The 22143-nt window shown below is 43.8% G+C and overlaps 1 protein-coding gene across 1 annotated transcript in view; it reads left to right on the top strand.

Moving 5' to 3' along the window:
• The window catches only part of COBL (cordon-bleu WH2 repeat protein), a 955089-nt gene that overhangs the window by 317216 nt on the left and 615730 nt on the right, over window positions 1–22143 (top strand). The gene's annotated exons all lie outside the window — the stretch shown is intronic.

Raw genomic sequence — 22143 nt, forward strand, 5'->3', positions numbered from 1 at the left:
TTTCTTCTGACGGAATAGGGGCTGTCGGAGGAAGGACAGAGTGCTGCCAACCAAACTAATGGTGGATGGTGTAATGTTCTTTGAGCTTTGGGATAAAGCTCACAGCGTATTTTGGGGTTGTTAGTTTTTCAAAAACAAACTCCCGTTTTAGAAAACATTTTTGAAAAACAAAAACTGTTTAAAAGTTTGGGCGTGGCTGTTAAAACCGATGGCGGCTGTCCACCAAACCCAGTGGCTGCTGGTGACTTTCGAAAGTGGTTAGGTGTAAAATTTGTTTTCAACTTTCAAGGTGCGAGTCACACTGACTGACTGACACAAAGGGGCTTGGAATTGGTTGGGGTTCCACTCCAAGAATATTTTTCTTAAAAATCTAAAGCTTGAGAAGACAAATCAGATTAGAAAAAATAAGGGCCTGTGGCACTGACTTAAATTCAGTAGGCTAAGTAAATGCTAGACTGTGGCACCAAGCCGTGATAGGGCAGAGGAGCAAGAATTTTATTTTAGTCAGGTTCCAATAGGTTCGTTTGATTTTAATAATATATAAGTAGGCCCAATAGATTGATGCTGAAGCATATTCTTTTGCATTCAACAGGCAGGCAAATGTTTGTAGAGTATGTTTATATTAGCATAAATGCACTACCGACTCCATATGTAAGCTGACAGACTTGGAGGAAGTCAAATTATAAGTGCCATATTAAAAACTATAAATTAAATGATTGGATACATTTAGGCTTATACACTAATTTACCAAACTTCTACATGTTATACACTAGTTTAGACATATTACAAGACTGATTCAGGTGTGTGTTATAAAATAATGTGAGTGGCTAACTTAGCTTTGTGGTTTTTAAATAACAGAAAATTCAAGATTACAACCTCCTTATGGAGTGATGCAACGATTTCACATAGTGGTGCAAAAATAGAAGAGGGTATGGTCTCTGCGTTCATTAAGCAGGGAAATGTAAGCATAGGTCCTTGACATGCAATTTTCATAGTGATATTTATAGTCCCATTTCGCTTTATACTTACCTCAGCAGTATTATTCAAAATGTGTTATATTAATTCATGCCTGTTCATGCTTTTCAGACAGTGCAGTTTTTCTACATGTTGCTGGAGGACTTTTATTCAGATGATGGTGACTAGTGCCATGGACCATGTATTTACATGATTTTGAGAGCTCTGCTATGAAGAAATTCCTGGCCACCATAAGTGTGGCGGGGTATGCTCAGACGTGAGTCCCTTGCTCACTTTGCCACTGGATTCAAGCAAGCGGGCTAAAGACGTCTGGAATGCCAGAAACCGGTCCTCGGAAGCTTGTTTCCGGTTCAGGGAAGACATGGCTTGGCAGTTCGGGCTGGACTGTTCCCATGAGGCGCAGGGTCAGACTGATTTGCATATAGCCATGTTTGAACTGGGGTGGCAGAGTGGGTTAAAGAACGGTGGTGGATTAAACCCAGATTTTTTGACTGGGTGTGAGTGTTTGATTGATTCAGATGCTCCGTCAATCACCACCCCCTTTTGTACCGCTTTTGGCCGCCATAAGTGTGGCAGGGTATGCTCAGACGTGAGTCCCTTGCTCACTTTGCCACTGGATTTAAGCAAGCCGGGCTGAAGACGGCTGGAATACCAGAAACCGGTCCTCAGAAGCTTGTTTCCGGTCCAGGGAAGACATGGCTTGGCAGTTCGGGCTGGACTGTTCCCATGAGGCACAGGGTCAGACTGATTTGCATATAGCCATGTCTGAACTGGGGTGGCAGAGTGGGCTAAAGAACGGTGATGGATTAAACCCAGATCTTTTGACTGGGTGTGAGTGTTTGATTGATTCAGATGCTCCGTCAATCACCACCCCCTTTTGTACCGCTTTTGGCCGCCATAAGTGTGGCAGGGTATGCTCAGACGTGAGTCCCTTGCTCACTTTGCCACTGGATTTAAGCAAGCCGGGCTGAAGACGGCTGGAATGCCAGAAACCTGTCCTCGGAAGCTTGTTTCCGGTCCAGGGAAGACATGGCTTGGCAGTTCGGGCTGGACTGTTCTCATGAGGCACAGGGTCAGACTGATTTGCATATAGCCATGTCTGAACTGGGGTGGCAGAGTGGGCTAAAGAACGGTGATGGATTAAACCCAGATCTTTTGACTGGGTGTGAGTGTTTGATTGATTCAGATGCTCTGTCCATCACCACCCCCTTTTGTACCACTTTAAAGAATAAGCACCGAATGCCAGCTCAGTTAAAAAAATCTTTTGTTCTTTTGAGCTACTGATCATGTATTAGTTGGGCATTCACGTTGTGCTGATATAGAACAATGTAGACGTGAAAGCAGCTTTAATGCAAACTTTGAGCAGTGGCGGCTCCCCGAGAGAGTGCTGCAGGCGGTGAGGCGGGGGAGGGACAGGGTGGGGAGAAGTAAACTCCAGCATACGGCCGAACAGAGTTAAGAATAGAAATAAAGAAAGAAAACAAATTACATTGCGCGTGCTGCATCGCCGATTGGCGTTGCAGCGCGCGCAATGTAATTTGCTGTGTTTATTTATTTACTTAACGCCGTTTGGCAGTATGCCGGAGTTTACTACCCCCCACCCAGCCCCTCCCAGCTCCACCGCCCCACAGCACTCCCTCGGGGAGCTGACACTGAATTTGAGGAGGCCACAGAGTGTGACTGAATGATTCAATCTATACACGATTGACACACACAAAAAACAGACACATACGAGCTTGCGTTTAGCGCATCTGGCTCATTGTTTCTCTCATTTTGTGTACTTTACATTTACGAGGTAAGGTAAGCCTAGTTTAAAACAGGAGGAAAGCATTTTTCTCATTATTATTTTTTCAGTTTAATATAGTGTAAACTCATCCTGAACGCGTTGAAGTGCTTTATATAAGAGCCATTTACATTATATAAGGTCAGATGCGTGTCTTAGAGGCACGAGGATATTAACTGATTTACCCAGAATCACAAAATGTTGAGCTGACGCCAAGTCTCGAAACTGTTATCCCAGTTCGAAAGTCAGCAGCTTTGGCTGTAATGCCATATCTGGTCTCTATGCTCTGTAATTGAACTTCTTTATGGCGTGTTTGTTTTAGGGACCTTATCTAGATGTTGTCTTCCGTGTAAAACATTCCATTGGCACCGACACACACACAACAAAGAGTTACACACACTCAGTCATACTTGCATACTACACCAGCACGCACATCAACCCCTCAGTCAGCACTGGCCCTGCTGCATGTTACACGGCTGCATGGTAGGCTCTCTTGCCTCTGACTTCTTGCAGCATGGCGCGCGATACCAGTGGATTCATAACCGAAGCGAGGAACCTCTATTCTTTGCCATCTGTATAGCACATGCTGGGCGGTGACGCAGGACCGGGGCAGAGTGGGGGGTAGTACAGTCTGGATTATGCCTCAACGGAGGTAAGTGTACAAATAAATTGCACGTGAAATTCGTTTTATTTATTTATTAGTATACTTTCTATTTCTATGCGGAATTTGTTAAGCGCGCGGACACCCAGGGGTTTCATGGCGCTAGAGAAACAGAGAAGAGGGTTCGGTGGATGTAGAGTTCTAGCAGTACGCTTGTTGAAATAGCCAGGTCTTTAATGCACGTCTGAACTCCTTTAGGCCATAATACGGAGTTTACTACTCCCACCCGGCCCCTTCCCCGCCCTGCGTCACCACCCGGCAGCACTCCCTCCAGGAGCCGCTACTGTCATGTAGTTCTGTTTTTGATGCACTCCTTCAAGCGTGTGCTATACAGGTGGCAAAGAATAGAGGGTCCTCGCTTTGGTTATGAATCTACTGGTATCGCGCGCCATGCTGCAAAAAGTCAGAGGCAAGAGAGCCTACCACGCAGCAGTGTAACATGCAGCAGGACCAGGGCTGACTGGAGTTGATGTGCGTGACAGTGTAGTTTGTAAGTTTGACTAACTCTTTGTTGTGTGTGTGGGGGTGGCGATGGAATGTTTTACATGGAAGACAACATCTAGATAAGGTCCCTAAAACAAACATGCCATAAAGAAGTTCAATTACAGAGCATAGAGACAGGATATGGCATTACAGCCAGAGCTGCCGACGTTCGAACTGGGAAAACAGTTTCGAGTCTTGGCGTCAGCTCAACATTTTCTGATTCTGGGCAAATCAGTTAATATCCTCGTGCCTCTAAAACACGCATCTGATCGTATATAATGTAAATGGCTTTTATATAAAGCACTTCAATACGTTCAGGATGAGTTTAAATGGTATTAAACGGAAAAAATAATAATGAGAAAAAATGCTTTCCTCCTGTTTTAAACTAGGCTTACCTTACCTCATAAATGTAAAGTACACAAAATGAGAGAAACAATGAGCCAGATGCGCTAAACGCAAGCTCATAAGTGTCTGTTTTTTGTTTGCGCCAATCGTGTATAGATTGAATTATCCAGTCACCCTCTGTGGCCTCCTCAAATTCGGTGTCCACTTCCCGAGGGAGTGCTGTGGGGCGGGCGGGGGAGGGACAGCGTGGGGGGTAGTAAACTCCGGCATACGGCAGAACGGAGTTAAGTAAATAAATAAATAAATAAATGCAACAAATTACATTGCCCGCGCTGCAACACCAATCGGTGATGCAGCACGCGCAATGTAATTTGTTTTATTTCTTTATTTATTTACTGAACTCTCTTCGGCCGTATGCCGGAGTTTACTAACCCCCACTCTGTTCCTGCCCCCCTCACCGCCTGCAGCACTCCCTAAGGGAGCCGCCACTGCTCAAATTTTGCATTAAAGCTGCTGTCACGTCTACATTGTTCTATATCAGCACAACGTGAATGCCCAACTAATACATGATCAGTAGCTCAAAAGAACAAACGTTTTTTAATTGAGCTGGCATTCGGCGCTTATGCTTTAAAGTGCACTTATTTCTTTTTTATAACTATACCAGTTGACTTGGTGACCCCCACCATTGACAAACGGCACCTTGTAGCCTTGTGGCCCGGAATTTCTTCTTAGCAGAGCTCACAAAATCATGTAAATACTTAGTCCATGGCACTAGTCACCATCATCTGAATAAAAGTCCTCTAGCAACATGTAGAAAAACTGCACTGTCTGAAAAGCATGAACAGGAGTGAATTGATACAACACATTTTGAATAATACTGTTAAGGAAAGTATAAAGCGAAATGGGACTATAAATATCACTAAGAAAATTGCATGTCAAGGACCTATGCTTACATTTCCGTACTTAATGAACGTAGAGACCATACCCTCTTCTATTTTTGCATCACTATGTGAAATAGTTGCATCACTCAACAAGGACATTGTAATCTGGATGTTTCTGGTATTTAAAAACCACAAAGCTTAAGTTTAAACATTTACAACCTGTGAGTAGTGTTTGACAGCAACTTAGCTTTTATCTCTAATCCTACACAAAACTGCAAAGACTACAATCTACCAGCTATTACTTCTGCAAACCCTGTCACAGCAAGCATGTTAGTGTGCCTATGCATGGGTGTAGGAGAAAAGTGTGAGAGACGGTGGTAGTCATGCATACATATGGACACCTCAACTGTCTGTCATTTGGACTGCTCTGCGTCAGGGCTTTAAGTGGGATGAAAAAACTGGGGGGTCTCTCAAAGGGGCGTGGCCACGAATTAGGGGCGTGGTTTTTAAACACTTGCGCTAAAAATCTTTGTTTAGTATAGTGTGCCGCCAAACTTGTATTTTGCTGTTTCTGTCATTGCATCCAGATATGTGATACAATAAGTAACATCATACCTACAACAAGTAAGGACTATTGGCTTTGTCAATGGTTATTAGTTGCATAAGATAAATAAGCTGCAACTATATCTTGTTACATATAATATTGAAAAAGCTTCCAATTAAAGCCCTGGCGACCCTACCACAATGTTGCTGCTCTTGCGTTTCAGAAAGAGAAGGGAAATCCAGAGAGAAAATGACTCTCTCTAAAGGATTTCCCTTCCCCCACAAAGCTCACCTGGCATGACATCATGCCTTAACTTCTCCATTAGTGAGAAGTGAGCAGTGTGCACATCCATGTGCTTGTCTTGAAACGGGTCTCTATCTGGCTGTTTTGTGCCCTGGCACTTTTTTCCAGACTGCAGTGACAGTAAACTGCTGTCTCTGCAGTCTGGAAAAAAACGGACCGCCTGTGCCAGGGCTCAAAACAGAGCCCGATAGAGACCCGTTTCGAGGCCTCTTTTAAAAAACTCCCGGTGCTTAGACCCCTTGAGACCTGGCCCACTTAAAGCCCTGCTCTGCGTTAAAAAGTTTAAACCACATTCACGTGGGCACAAAAAGCGCCAAGATGTGGCTGAGAGCACCCTATGGAAATGGGCATATTTCATCTAGTCTTGTTACATGATGTGGGCCCACCTGAGACAAAAGAGGCACAACTATTATACAAACAGACATAGCATATGACCGAGGAGTCCTTCCAGGTGTGGCAGGTAGCAACCTGGAAGAATGGGCATTATATGCCCAGCAATAATATACACTCTGGTGGGTCTACTACGGCGTGTCAGAGGAATAGCCAGCATATAAATAAGCCAAAGTATATGATTGAGAAATCCATACAGCTGTGGTATTGGACAGCATAAAATAGGAACTGGTAATATACAACCAGACATAATAATTATACAACCAGACATCAAATATGCAGGCTGCAATGCATAGGAATGGACATTATGAAACCATTCGTTGTGTACATTATTATGGGTCCCTGTTGATGAACAAGGAGAAACTATTGTAAGACCTGTCATTATGTGTTTGGGGTGTCCACCCAGGTGCGGCAGGAAGCATCTCATGGAAATCAGAATTATACAGCCACTCCTAACACATCTTCTGAGCCCACCTGGGGCAACAGAAGTGCAACTGGTATACACACAGCCGTAGTATAGGAGTGAAGAGCTTATCTGTGCTGGGAAGGGAGCAACCCATAGGAATGACCATTACATAACTATCCATTTTATATTTCCTGATGGATCCCTGTGAAGCCAAGCAGCAATCATTATATCAGTAGCCATAGGATATAACGGAGGAGTTCACCCAGGAGTGGCAGGGAGCGACCCACACAGATCTGCATCACACCCTCAAAGTGCATTATCTGGACACGGTGTGGGTGACAGAGGACCAATCGTTGTACAAACAGCCATGGTACCCGGAGGAGCCCACCCATCAATTGCAGGGAGCAACACATGGGAATGAAGACTGGACAGCCAGCCACAGTGTGCTCTGCAGAGTCTACCCAAGAGCTGAAAAGAAGGAGACATTGTGAATTCAGCCACACCACATTCTTACAAGTCTCCATTGATAATGGAATGAACTATTATGTCCACTGTGTGCCTATAAAATAACTTTCCTTTTCTTCAATGAAGTGAGTAAAGAAACCTAATAATTAACGGTGTCTGTATTTTGTGATTAGTGGATCTGAAGCTAAGCTAAGTAATTAAACCCCATCAGGAGACACAAGTTTCCTCTGCTTGGCTTAGATCTTTGCAGTAACTCCCAATGAAAGTAAGAACTGACTTTCAAAGCGTAATTAGGGCTGCGCCATTCTACCTCCTGAATAAAATAGTAGCATATCCACCAACCAGACTACTAAATGTTCCGTAAATGTGGCCCTTAAAGTACTCGGTCATAGCTTGTTGTTAGAGGAGATTATCTTTTTTGTCTATGTGCCTAAGCCTTTGAATATTCTCCCGCTGCACATTTCCAGTCACCCTAGTTTAATTGACTTCAAGAACGCTTTAAATATATCTTGTTTGTCTGTAGCCTCTCCTCCTCACTGCTCAGACTGGTGTATCAAACAGCACACAGGTCTAGAGCCATCGATGTTCACAGTATGTACAAAACTTGATAAGTCTACCTTTTGGGCCATAGACAATGGTGGCTGGTAATTTGAGCAGGAGAGGGTCGGTTGACCCACACATGCACACACATACACTCGCCTATCTACATGCACACTCACTCCCACGCATTCACAAGTGTGCACACATACACCCACCATTCACAAGCACATACACACACCCATTCACTACATGCATGCCCAAGTACACATACATTCATGCATACACATGCCAAGCATTTTTTAAAACAACTTACCAGCTGCATTGGTGATCTCGAGTGGCAGAAGGGAAGCCTCAGAGGTTCCTGGGATGGGACGGCTGCCTCCTCTTTTTGGTTGACCTTGGGTCAGCCAATGAGAGGAGGCAGAAGTCCCTTACTCCTCACAGAGTGGAATGGGGTCAGTGAGAGTTGCTGACCCCACCCTCTCTGTGATGAGGTGTCAGTGATTGACACTCAGTCCTGGGCACTTGAGAGCTGAAAACTGAAGCACTCAATTTATTAGTGATGCTCCTCCTCCTGGGGGGAGGAGGGACGGCCGAGCACTTTGCCAGGGCTGGTTTTGGTTCCCAGTCCGGCCCTGTATAGTGACACCTGTGCATGATGCCAAGCATTCCCCAGAGAACTTTGTGCACACAGGCTGAAGTCACAGACATGCCCCTACCGATTCTCCTTTGGTAGGGCAGTCAGTGCCCCCCTGCCTCTCCGCCACGGTGGTGCGAGCAAAGCACAAGCATAATATGATAAGACCAGCAAGCATGTGCAATTGCAAACGTGCAGCCTGCAGCTTGCAAATATGGATGAGCATTAGTCCATGATCTACCTAGACTCTGCTTAGCAGTCCCAGAATGCAAACCTAGAGAGATACAGAAACATTACAAAATCATTCATTTTGTCCTTTGAGAATGGTGTACAGGAGACCTTTGGAGGCCAGGTTATGCTTGGCTGAATCTTTTAAAATATTTTTAATTTGTGGCTGCCAGCAAAGACGCCTTGGAAATCTTAAATAAGTTCTTGTCAAACGCAGACTCAAGTTCTTTTCGTAACCCCCGCCATTTATGTGACGTGGGTGAGAGGCTTGCGCGTTCACCCATGAACCTATGACGAGGAGGGGAAAAAAGAAATGTGGTTGGTTGATGAAGAGTAGGGTCTCGGTTTTGGAACTGACAACGACAGCTGTTCCTCCAAAGGGCGTGATACATTTGAAGAAATCTGTATCATGTATTTGGTAAACAACCTTTACGACGCGGTGTTTACACCGCGCGTCCTTTACAACGCTGCCATTGCAACGCAAGTCGTTACTACAACTTGCGCTGGAGGGCGCTCTTGGTAAAGAAATAGTTTGATTTTCTATTCCAACACCACCTCTACTGTTACGTGGCCTGGAGTTGGAATAGAAAATGAAACTAATTCACAATCCAGCACCCTCCAACGCAAGTCGTAGTAACGACTTGCGTTGTAATGGCTGCGTCGTAAAGTACAGCGATCATTTTGATTGCGTTGTACTGACGTACATCCATGTATTTAGGTCCACCATATTGAACCAATTTGGTGTAGATTGGAGCATCTTTAGCCTCTTTCTAGACATGTCGGTGATGCCTGACCACGTCTGCTAGAGGTTCTGTACTGACCATGAATACTAGACATAGCTAGGCAGTGCTCTCTGGAACACCACGTGTTGAGGTTCTAGGATGTAGGAGACAGCACCTCAACTCAGTACTGTAACTACAGTCTGACAGGGAGTGGTGGAACCCCTGCTAGGCCTCATTGAAGTAGTCGAGTCACCGTGAGCTTCATGCTTTATTATAAATGATGCTCTGCTTCTGGATTGTGTTGATGCACAGTGGCATAGGAAGGAGGGCTGCGGTGGGTGTGGGCCGCTCTGGGTGTCTTCACTGAGAGGGGGGGTGACAAAATGGCCAAAAACATGTGTTTCAAACACATATTTTTGCCATTTTGTCAAGCTGGGGGTGACAAGAAATTTTCCGCGCCGGGTACCACCTGGCCTTGATACGCCCTTGATGGGTAATATCTCTCTGTTTTTTTTGTGGAGGTGTTTTTCCTTGTTGCCAGTTTTTCTTTATTTCCTATGCCTCTCCTCTGTTTACAGGGTTATTTCTCATCAGTCTTATAGCAAAAGTACATAGTAAATGTGCATTTCACTACCATGTATACTGCTTAGTGCAAAAGCTATACTGTTTAAATGAGCCCATATCACATGAAAGGACATTTGCACATTTTCATTTTTTATTTAACAAACAGTTGTGGCATCTATCTGCAGCGCCTACCAGAAGTGGCTCTTGTGCTCGAGGAACTGCAGTTTTTAAGGGAATGTGTTGACGGCTTCCGGGCACCCACCCAATGAAGTCGGCTTCCAGGCAGGGCTTGGCGCCATTTTTACACAGCACCCTAATGACTGCACCAAGACGATATTTTAATGATCAGGATGTAAAATTCTCTTTGGAGCATTCGGCTTCGTTATGCCGGAATTACAGGTTTCAGCACCCAGGTGAGTATCTGCCAATCTGGGCGGAGAGTGCCAGTTTGCCGCCAGCATACAACACTGTTGGGAAATGGCATTCATTTAGCAGCATTTGTTTACTGACTTGCCACTGGGTTTTCAGTTGAGCATGTGAGGCATGACTCCTAGTCTGTGATGGGAGCTTTCAGCTACTTCCTGTTTCAATCTAGTAAAAATAGCAGCCCATTTTCACTGCTTTCTCAGCTGTTGTTTTTATTGACACAGTAAAAGAAGTGCTTAATTTGAGCTGGTGGGGGCTGGTGGGGGCCAACGGCACTCATTCTTTGGAGACTGGCCTATATTTTTCTTCTTCAGACATTTACCGAGAGAACTAGTTGAGGGCCGGGAAAGAGAAACAGAACCGAATTGGGCCAGCAGGAGGCGTAGCCCTTGAAAATGCACGCAGGTGATTGGAGAGGGTGCTTCAAATCGCCCAATACAGACAAGATAGGCGTGTCGGATGGGAGGTCAAAATGTGAAGGCACAGGATCCTCAGTACAATTGCCCTCTTCACTTAGAGTTCACCCACTCACACCAGATTGCGGGCATCGCACCCGCAGGTTAGGATTGGTAAGGTGGGGCGCGGAGGCAGCACACAAAGACAAACAGAAAAGAACAGTAGCCTAGAAAGAAGAGCTGCTCAAACAGTGTCCTTGGGATGTCTCACGGCAGGAGCATGGGGAGCAGGCGATTGGTCAGCAGGGTCAGGCGGACACGGCACTTGCAGCCCGGGCTAGGCCTGACGACTGCCCACATAGATCTCGGTAGCAAGGGAAGCCCAGAAGCTGCAAACTCTAGGCCCCTGCACAGGGGCCATTGCTCAGGGCTGTGCCGGAAGTGCTGTCAAAATGGGTATGGGATAACAAATAAGAACGGCGTTGATGACAATAACAGATGTGATGATTATCAAGTAAGCCATGGCGAATGCGAATGACCGGATGTATGACGTTAGCACGCATACCTTTACAACGCGGTATTTACAACGAATACCGTTACAACGCATAGCGCTTTGAGGTGGTGGATAGTGGTAAGTATAATTTTATATTCCAACTCCAGTCCCCGTGGACACTAGGGAAGGTGTTGGATATAAAATTAAACTTATTCCCTATCCTAGAGCGCCCCCCAGCGCAATGCGTTGTAATGGTATGCGTGGTAATGCCTGCGTTGTAATGGTAGTGCGTTGTAAAAAATGTGTGCTAAACGTTGTATACCGAATGACCACTACATTGCGATGATTATGATCCATGTGTTTATGCAATGTGAACTAAACTGCAGACTTTAGGCACAAAAGTGGTTCTCCGTGTGCTTAATAAAAGGGGTGCTCAGGATTGGCTGGGAGGAACAGGGGACACTCGCACGTGTGGGAGGGGTTAACAAACACAACGGAAAGTTGGAGGAAGATGAAAATGGAAAGTCGCCATAAAGGGAGAAAACAGGACCCTACAAGAGTGGGATAAAGGATTCCGGAGTGTCTGTAGTGGATTACGAAGTCCTGAGATGAAATAAAGAGTGTGCAGCCTTGGTAATTGGCGCCCTGACATTCAATTGCACCAGCCGCAGGCTTCAGAGCAGAGCTTTGGGCACCAGCACATATACTTTTACAAAGTACTGAACGAAGGCATGATTTTTAGGTATATCATACAGCAGTACACTATACTCGAATGGGGGGGGGGGGCAACTATGATATCAGTATGGGTGTGAGGTCCAGTGCAAATGTGACCTCAGAGCAACTGCAACAATAGCCAACGTAATCCCCTTATCACTGCCAGAATGCTTAATGTATATGTGCGACAGTTTAAAAACGCTGTACTAACTACATTGCCTCTTAGCAACAATATGCTTCAATCACATGGGTATATTTTATGTTAAGTGTATTTGTTGTAGTTCGTTCATGATAAAAAAAAAATATTATTTGGCGTGCTGGACCATCACTTTTTTGTAATATATTTTAGTTAAATTTAGATTTTTTAAATCAATTTATCAGCTGAACTTAGTTAAGTATGAATAGATATTGCTGTCGCTGGAAGATACGTAGTCGCAGTTTTTAAGTTTCACAGAGAAGCCTTGTGCGAGTCCTAAGATATAAAAAGACGAAAATTCGTAAAGAAATGTGAAAAACGCAAGTTAGAGCAAAAGGTTTCTGTACAAAACTGATTCATCCAAAGTTCAGTAATACTAAATGAAATTTTGTTTTTACTTATTCTATTAATTTGAAAGAAAAAGCACTCAAATGACACTTTGTAGGTCTCCTGTTTGACAGCACATTTGATAAATATACACGTTGCTAACAATACACATGGAGTGGGCTGTTGGTCTGCCCCTTTCAACTATTGGCTTTGTTCGACCATCTTCTTTCAGCAGTGCCCTGGTACTTTGCCATTCAGGTTTGGGGCGAATGCATCGCTCACCAAATGCTGTTGGCAGCTGGGGTGTATCCTGATGCCTCCACTTGACATCCTGGCTTGATCTGTATGAGGGACTACTTTACAACTATTGTCAGTCTACTCCTGCTGGTTCCCTCCCATGTCTCTTGCTCTAATGTGCTTAAGTATCAGCACATTAAAATCAGACCTACTGGCTTTGCTTGTTTATATTTTGACCTAAGCACCTTTACAGGGAGAATCTGCCTTGGTTTTACAGAACTGAGACTTAGCACACGCTCTACAGTATGGTTTATGTTTTGCCCCATACATTCAAAGGATGCTTCACACCAAAGCGCTTCAGACCACAGTGCTTATATTTGCAAGCCAGGCCAATTGATTATCTTGTATGCAGGGGATACAGGCATGTGATTAGCTGACGTCATTTAATCAAATCATCATCTATCTTGAAATTGTGACTTTCCTAAAAAGCTGCGCAAGCAGCCTCTTAGAAAACTAGGGGGCACATTAGGATATTTGTCCGCCCGCCATCCCCTCATAAAAAGGGACCGCCCGCCATAAGGGCGGGGTACCCGTGTGTGCCATTAGAATGCGCCCGCCACAGTGGCGGGCGCATCCTGCATCCCTAACATTGTGGTGGGCGGTGCACTCAGCACCGCCCACCACAATGCCAGGGAGGCATGTTGTGCACTTCCATGCACATCATGGCAGACACTGCGCGGTGCCTGCCATGCTGTGAATGGAACTGCAGGGGGGTACCATAGGTACCCCCCATGTGCACCCCCCCGGAGTCCCTGGGGGCCCGTAATGGCCCCCCCAAGCAAACTCCGCATGGCTGGCAGTGTCTTTCAGATACCACCACCATATAGAATCCTTTTCCGCCCGGTCGACATGTCGACTGGGCAGAAAAGCTGTGGACGGTCTTTCCGTCCGCCGCGGACCACCCAGCCATTATAACATGGGGGGGTCATTTCTGCACGGATGGCGGGCGGATCCCCGGGTCGACGGTGGTTACCGCCGGGCCGGCGGGGCGATCCGCCTGCCATCCTAATGGGGCCCTAGGTGTTTATTATTATATCCGTGGTAGTACTTTTTGCAACAAGACATATGCTGTTTCTACCATAAAACATTTCTTTAACATTTTCAGCAACTTTTCGTTATATGTGATAAATGGGTAAAACCGTTGGAAGATGAATTTTGTATGTATTCAGGCCAAACAGCATTATGCAAAGTTGGGTTGGCTGCTTGGTTAATGATTTCAGAAGCATCTGTGCATCATCCCAGTAATTATACCATGTGGGTCCTAATGTCAAGAGTCGCTTAAGAGCTGCACTCATTTAGATGACCGTAACAGCAACACAGCTCTCAGGCAGACACTGCAGTCCATTTAATGTACTAGGGTTCTAAACCGTGGCATCTGCACTAAGTGCTTCCTATTTGTAAAAAACAAGTTTATCCTGGACTAGGATCTGGTTCGCAGATATCATTTTCATATAGTCTTTCTTAGCAGAAGATCTTGTGATCATCAATACTGAATGCTACATGGACGTCTCATAAAACCAGAGCCCTTATTCTCACTACACTTCTAATTCAGCATATCCAATGGACTACCCTATTTCTCACCCTATATCCTATACCGATTTCAATATATCCTCTACCTCAACTCTCTGACTCACCTCAAACCTCATTCTACTACTCTTTCCAATGCACTACCCTATTTCTCACCCTCTACCTATATCAATATATCCTCCGACCTCCACTCTCTCATTCAACCCAAATCCCACTACTATGCTCCCCCAAAAAAAACTTCCACCCTCTACCCCTCCTTGCATCATCTCATAATTCTTTTACTATTCAGCTTTCCCAAACAAGCCTTTCTAAACCCTTACCTCTGACTCTTCCCCCTCCACCTCCCTTTTACTCATCCCAAATGTCACCTCCTGCTGCTATGAACTAAAAAAAAGAGAATATAGACCCTTCCCTCTTTTATACCTCCTTCCCTCTTCTATCCTTCCACTATTCCTTTTCAATCCAAAAAAACAGAATAACATGTCCACCAATCAAATTCATTTCATATCTCCCTATACTACCCCACCACTTCCCCTTCACTCACCGCAAACCCCCTTCCACGGCTATAAACTCCCCCCCTCCCAATAAAAATGTTCTCAATTCAAATAAGTGATTAACCTTTCCACCACTCAACTTGCTTTCATATTTCACTATTTTAATGAAGCACTAATCCTTTATGGGTTTCGGAGTAGCGTGCTACTCGCTGAAAAGCGCTGCAACACCTCATCAGGGGTAGCAAGTGCTATATAAATGCAAACCTGTTCCCTCTTCTATTCCTCCACTAACCTTCGCATTCCAAATAACTGACTAACATATCCACCACTCAAATTACTTTCATATTTCACTATACTAATTCCCCACTAATCCTTTAAGGGTTCCGGAGTAGCGTGCTGCTTGCCAAAAAAGTGCTTCAAACCCTCATCAGGGGTAGCAAGAGCTATATAAAAGCAAACCTTATTCCCTCTTCCATCCCTTCACTATCCTTCTCAATCAAAATAACTAACATATCAACCACTGAAATCACTTCCATATTTCACTATACTAATTTACCACTAATCCTTTATGGGTTCCGGAGTAGCATGCTACTCGCCGAAAAAGCACTTCAATACCTCATCAGGGGTAGCAAGCGCTATATAAATGCAATTACAATACAATACACCTGCCTCCATCCTGTGATTATTCAAAATGGGCAGCAAGTCAGGCTCTGTTCTTCTGCCTATCAGAAGCCTGGCTGTGCCTCATCACAATGTTTGTGTTCTTTTGCATTTTTTGTAGGTATCTGTCACACTTCTTTCTAGGTTTTCTTTTTAGGAATAAGACAAACCAAGCACAAGTCTATAATTGCCAAGGCCAATAGAATCGAAATAATGTCATGTAAGGGTTTTTAAATTATTAGGAAGTCCATCCAGGGGCAAGTTAAATGTTAACTGTTCTGCACAGGGCCCACAGATCTTAAAGTTGCAAGTATTTCTTTTAGCTTCTTCGCAGGTGTAATATCGTCTGGTTAGCCAAGGCTTTTACTCAACTTTGTAACATTATTTGTCCTCTTAAGTGTCCCACAAATATGTCCATGTTACTTTTAGTTGTATACAATATGTGATCAACAAACCACAAAGGACGCGCTCCTTTCACGAGAAACACAGGGGTTTCTTCACTCACTCATCATGTAAAGGTTACGATTTTTTCATCAATTCCAAAGATTCATGAGCCTTTAGTTTTATGAGATCATAAATTCTTTTATTTGTTCATTTCTTATCATCCTGTTCAAGGTGTTTCAGTTAATTCATTCTAGTCATGAATATTATGTTGCTTATAATATGCCCAATGCATTTCGGGTTAATGGTCTAACCCTTCATAAGGGGCCTGTGAAATGAAAAACATACAGGACCTTAGCATTCAGAAAAACACCTTTACATGATGAGTGAGTGAAGAAACCCCTGTGTTTCTCGTGAAACGAGCGCGTCCTTTGTGGTTTGTTGATCACATATTGTATACAATTCATTGGAAGGCACTGAAAGACGCAGTGCGTCAAGGATTGCGCCAAAAAGAACTTACGTTTAAACCATTGTTGGCAAGTCAGGTGTGCACGAAGATAACATTGATCCCATTGATCTCATGTTACTTTTAGAGACACACATCTGCCTTAGTACTAAGGAGCTGAAACTCACTACCTATAGGAATTCCAAAATTCAGAGCTTCCACTGCCCAAAAACAATAATTCTCCGGAGCAGCCACCTCTGTATGGAACTCCCTGCTCCACACAGTGAGAACTCACTGTCACTCACTGCATTCAGAAAACATCTCAAAAGCAAACGTATTCCAAGGAATCCGAATCTAGCATGAACCTCTATACTAGGGGTTACTCCTCTGGAAAATTATCTTCAGATTGCCTCAGTGTTGCTGAGTATTACCCTTCCCCCCATTGTAATGTAAGCCAACTTTTCTCTGTCAAGTGTCCTGAAACCTATTGTTTTAGGTGCCGTCAGTGGTCGAAGTGGGAGGATTCTGAGGCGCATGATGTGGCCATACTTTTTAGTTTGCCAAAAACTGTTCCCCTACTTTATGTTAAAAGACAGCTGTCTGGGCCGGTTCTGACATTTGAGATGCCCCAGCTGGAAGGTATTGGCGGCCGGCACAGGTAAGATCGGTAGGGCTGTGGGGCGAGATTGGGGGGGGAGTAGACAGACAACGGGATAGGTAAAATAAATAACATAAAATCACTTACCTTGCGCTCGCAACCCAAAACCAATCGACTACACCGATTAAACTCATAAGGTTCAATGGAAGATCTCTAGGCCCATCATTCTCCGCTACAGTGCCCCACTTCAGATTAGACCTATGGATGACACCGCCCTCCCACGGGTCAGGAGCAAGACACCAAAATCACTCCATACAAAGCCGCCTCCAGTGGAAAAGCAAACAATATTCAGACTGTAGTTTGCAATCGAAGACACCATCATCCCTAGAGGCGGAGAAATCATTATCATAGCCTCATCATCATTTACTAATTTATGTATTGCTTCAATCCTTAGGCAACCAAGTGCTCTAAGTGGAAGATGTGAATTCTACGCTCTGTAAAAATCATGGAACTAAATATAACTTTACTAGATAAATGCAAGTGGGTAAATCTAATGTGCTAATTATCACATGAAAACCTTTTCTTTGTCATTCCTCACTTTGCTTCTTCAGCATTTACACTTGGCCTGTTCACCACAAACCTTCTGTAGCACTCTGCTGTCTTTATTTATATTTTGTCTTATTTCGTGTGTTTGTTCTGATGGAAATTAATGAGGGTATAAGCCCTTAAACAGCCATCATCTTGGTGTTAATGAACGCGAACAATGCACTGCTGCATACGTTCGTTCGTAAGTGTTGCAGTCGTTTTTAGGTCTCGCAGACCTAGCCCTGGAGCGCACCTGGGCTCCTCGCTCTGCGAGGCTTATTGTCATCGAGTAGATTTCATAAGGGGACTTGAAGCCTCGCCCATCATTCCCATTGGTTGGCATCATCATTTATGTGAAACGCTGGTTTCTGATTGAAAGTGAGGCTTCTTTGTTAACGCCCTGTCTCCTTTTGGTACGGCCCATCCGACTGGATCTTTTGCTTGCGGAGTGATACTGTCTCCTTCAATTACTGTGTAAGCCCTTATTTTTATATTCGCACAACGGCGACAGATTGTTTTGTATTTATAGAGCACTACGCGTCCTTTCACTTTTACAATGCGGCCACAGGCAGCGCCCGGTCATTAGCAGTACGGCATGCCACAGGATTTATTTTTCATTATTGTTGACAGCGGGCCATGCCCGCTTTCACTTTCATAATAGCATGTACCATGGCCCGCTTTCACTTTCATAATATAAATGCACACCAAACTGTGCTTTTGTTTTCTTATGTGCAGCTTGTTTTTGGTGAACTCTTGCTACGCTGCCCTCTATATTACTTGGAATCTGTTCCGCTTCTGGAGGCAGGAAAAGGACAACAATTTCCCACAGTAAATAAAAACACCTTTAATGGGCTTGTAAAGTGGGAGGGAACATTAGCTTGGAAAGCAACAGGTTTAACTCATTCCCATGTTTGGTATTCGCCGAACGTCTTTTATTTATTTATTTATAGTGTGAAGTAAAGTAACAGAGCAGGCGGGGAGAATGCAATACAGTCTGCTGGCAGGCAGACACTACTCGGAACAGGGTTTGTAACCTGCCTGCCTTGCGCACTGTAACTGTAAAAAGAAATTTAAGGGGCCGGAGACAACAGGAAGCAATGCCCAATGCCGGGCTGTGCCCAACTGTGCCCCTATGCCAGCCACACCTGACAGGTTATCTACAGTGGCGTAACTCAAAATGAAAGCCCCTCAAAACAGGACGAGCCCCTCCCTCCTACGTTTCCTATATGCTGCTGATATGCATTTGACTTCGTCTCACTACGGGCTCCCCAGTGGTTGCCTCCCCCCCCTTCGCTGAGGGTCGAGATACCCCCAGCGTCGCATGGGCTGCAGGGGCCTGCTTTACGCTCTTCTGAATCTGAACCCTGCAGTATTTTCCTGGCGCAGAGACAAAAGACAGCCATCACTGCTTTCTACCTCAGAGCTTGCCATGTCACCTTGTGGTACCAGGGCATATCTTTGGGACACCCGCCTTGTGGTTGTCGGGTCCAGAGACAACCCGCCGGGTGCCCGTGCGTGGATTTTCACAGACCGCAGTGGCACCCAAGCCTAGGCCTGTCTTCCCCTGATTCTTTGACGTGCTCACTCTGCCAGCGCTGTGGGTTAGCGCGCTCGCTGCAGAGGTTCACACTAGTTTGAACACGGAATCTTCTGAGTTTTTTTTACTTCTAGATCAGATAAAACAAGAGGCTTTGAGTTCAGTAATTGTAACATCTGGTATGTACAGCGCTACAAAGCAGCAACAATCTTTGTCTGCAAGCACTGTATAACAAGCATTTGCAATGCAATAGGTCTCGCATTTACACGAGTTTGAGCCATTAGCATTGTAAATGACATGCCTTTTATTTAAATTTTTGTTTTTAAAACATACATAAAAGGCATTGTCATTTACAATGCCAATAGTTTAAACTCGCGTAAATGCAAGACCTATTGCCTTGCAAATGCTTGTTGTTGCTCTTTTCATTCTTAGCGTCGTGGCCTTGTGCTGCCACTAGGAGGAAGTATCTGCATTAGAAGTACAAGAATAGAACTTAAGGCAGGGAGTTGTTAGGAGCTTCGCTTTTACATCCTGTTTCCAAAGAGAAGCCCCGTTGCTGTCTGCTGTGACCATGGCGTACTGCTCATGTTTCACACAGGCATAAGGTCAACAAGAAAAGACAGACTGCTGTCTGGCATTCATATTTTTCAGTCACAGAACTAACTGCATAGGCAGAATATTCTCCGCAGACACACACGAGCCCACAAGGAAACTGTTTGTGCAAATGGAAAACAAATATACAAAAGCAGGTGAATAGAACTTTCTCGTTGTTATCCGTTAAGACAGTGTAACAAAAGAAATGACTCCGAGGCAGATGAAGAAGAAAGACACCTCTTCTAGCGTGAGAAGGTTAAGAAGCAGAATGGAGCTGTCTTTTCATTATCTTTAAATAGAGAAAGTAATAAAATTCACTACTTAATGAAGGCATTCTGTGTTATTTGGGTGGAATGCATGCTACGTGTTTTCATTATACTTTTAGTCGAACATTTGAATTGTGTTGCATTTTTAGGCCTGACTTTATTTAGCCATCACCTTTTGATTTTACAAAAATGATATGAGTAAAACTTACAGAGGCTTTCAGCCAGCCCTCTTCATCCACTGGTCTATTATTCTATCATTCGCATTTTCCTGCCAAAATGCATAGAACTTAGAAATACTTTAATATTGACTGTTAAAAAAAAAGCTGCAAATTTATACTTTGAGTCTCATTACGATGCCGGTCGGACGACCGACTGATATCGTAGCAGGATTGTGTTCGACCAACAAGTAGTGGAAGGTCCCAACCACTAAATGCTGATGCGACTGTCATGTAGGCGATCAAAATCCTAACTTTTTCCATTGCTGCTTGTGCTGCGGCCCAAAAGGGATCACGGCACAAGCCAGAATGGAAACAAACATTTACAATGCAATGGTTTCGCCTTTTGAAAAGTTTGAGCTATTGGCATTGTAAATGACAAATTTTTTATTTATGTGTTGGTTTTGAAAATAAATAAATAAAGGCATTGTCATTTACAATGGAAATATCTTAATCTCTCGCAAACCCGAGACCTATAGCATTTGAAATGCAATAGGTCGCGTATTTACGCGACTTTGAGCTAATGATATTGCAGATAACAATGCGTTTTATTTATGTTTCAAAAACCAAAACATAAATAAAAGGTCTCTCACACTGTTGTCTCTCACACACTGCTGGTAAGGAATGCCAGATACTGGACTAAGGTCTAATTTACAAATACAGATGGAACTTTTTTTTAGTCTAATACTTCATTCAAAAATAGCTTCACGGTTCCAGTCAGGTGATGCTCGGGTTTCTGAGTTATTATGGGTTCAATCATTAAGGGTTTCTTTAAGTGACAACCCAGAATCAGTCCGACTGATCAGGCGAAACTATGTTCTTCCAATAATCTTTTGCACAGGGGCAAAGTTGATAATATTCAAAGGAAATCAACTTCATAGTTCGAGATGTGTCCTTGCTTCATATTTGGCCCAAAGACAAATTAAACAAAATTACCACAAACATCTGCTATCTCTGTTGTTCCTGGGCGTTTGTGACAAATTAGTGCAAAGGGCGCACAATTACACAAAATGCCAATATTTTAGGAATTTGGTATATCAAGGTTAGTTTAAATTTCTCACGTAAGAAAGGGGGCGGGGAGTTTCCAAGGAGGGAAACATTTAGACTAGGAACGTGCATTTGTTCTTGCAAATGGTACCAGCCAGACCAATATAACATTTCAATTTAGCTTGCAAGAACTGTGCTCCCCATTTCTCAAGCAGAAGAAAGTTGGATATTCAAAATACATTGGATACAGATTAAGACTGCTACACAAATGCCAGAAAAAAACATTTTGATTCTACTGTATGTGTACATACATCTGGCTTCCTAAATAAGAAATGTTAAGTAGATTTGACTATAAAATGAGATCAGATTACTAAAATCCTTTCACAACCTCCACTTCAGTCAATATTGAAAATTCACAATGGAAAGGAAATGTGGTTTGTTTGTTCAACTCAGAGCAGCAAACAAATCTGTTTTCTGATCAAACCAAATGTTCATACACGGACTTGAACAAAACTATGGACATCGATCGTATTGGAGTATGAAAAGTGGCAAAAACAAAACATGCCACAATTCAGTGTAACACAAAGGATAATTAGTACGTTACTAAATTCTAGTTTGCCGGACACCATCTTAAAAATAAAAACAAGCCTTGCCGAGAAAAAATAAATAAATAAACAACCGCCCACCGCCGCACCACAAGAACATGAAAAGGGACCAGTTGACTGTTCCACGGTGGTGCAAGGGGGCTGAACACTGGGTTGATAGGAAGGAGAGGTGGAGTGAAAGTAAAGAAGAAGGAGAAACAGACAAGAGAAAGGTGTTGGGGCATTGACAGCGAAAGAATGTGTTAGGGGGTTGAAGACAAAGATATAAAAGGACATATGGATAAAGGTAGGGCGACCAGATTTTAAGAAGCAAAAACCAGTACAGGCCAGTCATAAAAGTAGGACTCAAGCCTTTAACCTTACTTCTATATCAGGCCTTCCTCTATTTTTGCGTTTTTGCATAGCCCTGTTAATTTATATTTTAATATTATATATATATACACACACACACACACACACTTATTTATAAGTTGC

This window comes from Lissotriton vulgaris, chromosome 4_1 (assembly GCF_964263255.1).
Source record: "Lissotriton vulgaris chromosome 4_1, aLisVul1.2, whole genome shotgun sequence".
Taxonomy (NCBI): Eukaryota; Metazoa; Chordata; class Amphibia; order Caudata; family Salamandridae; genus Lissotriton; species Lissotriton vulgaris.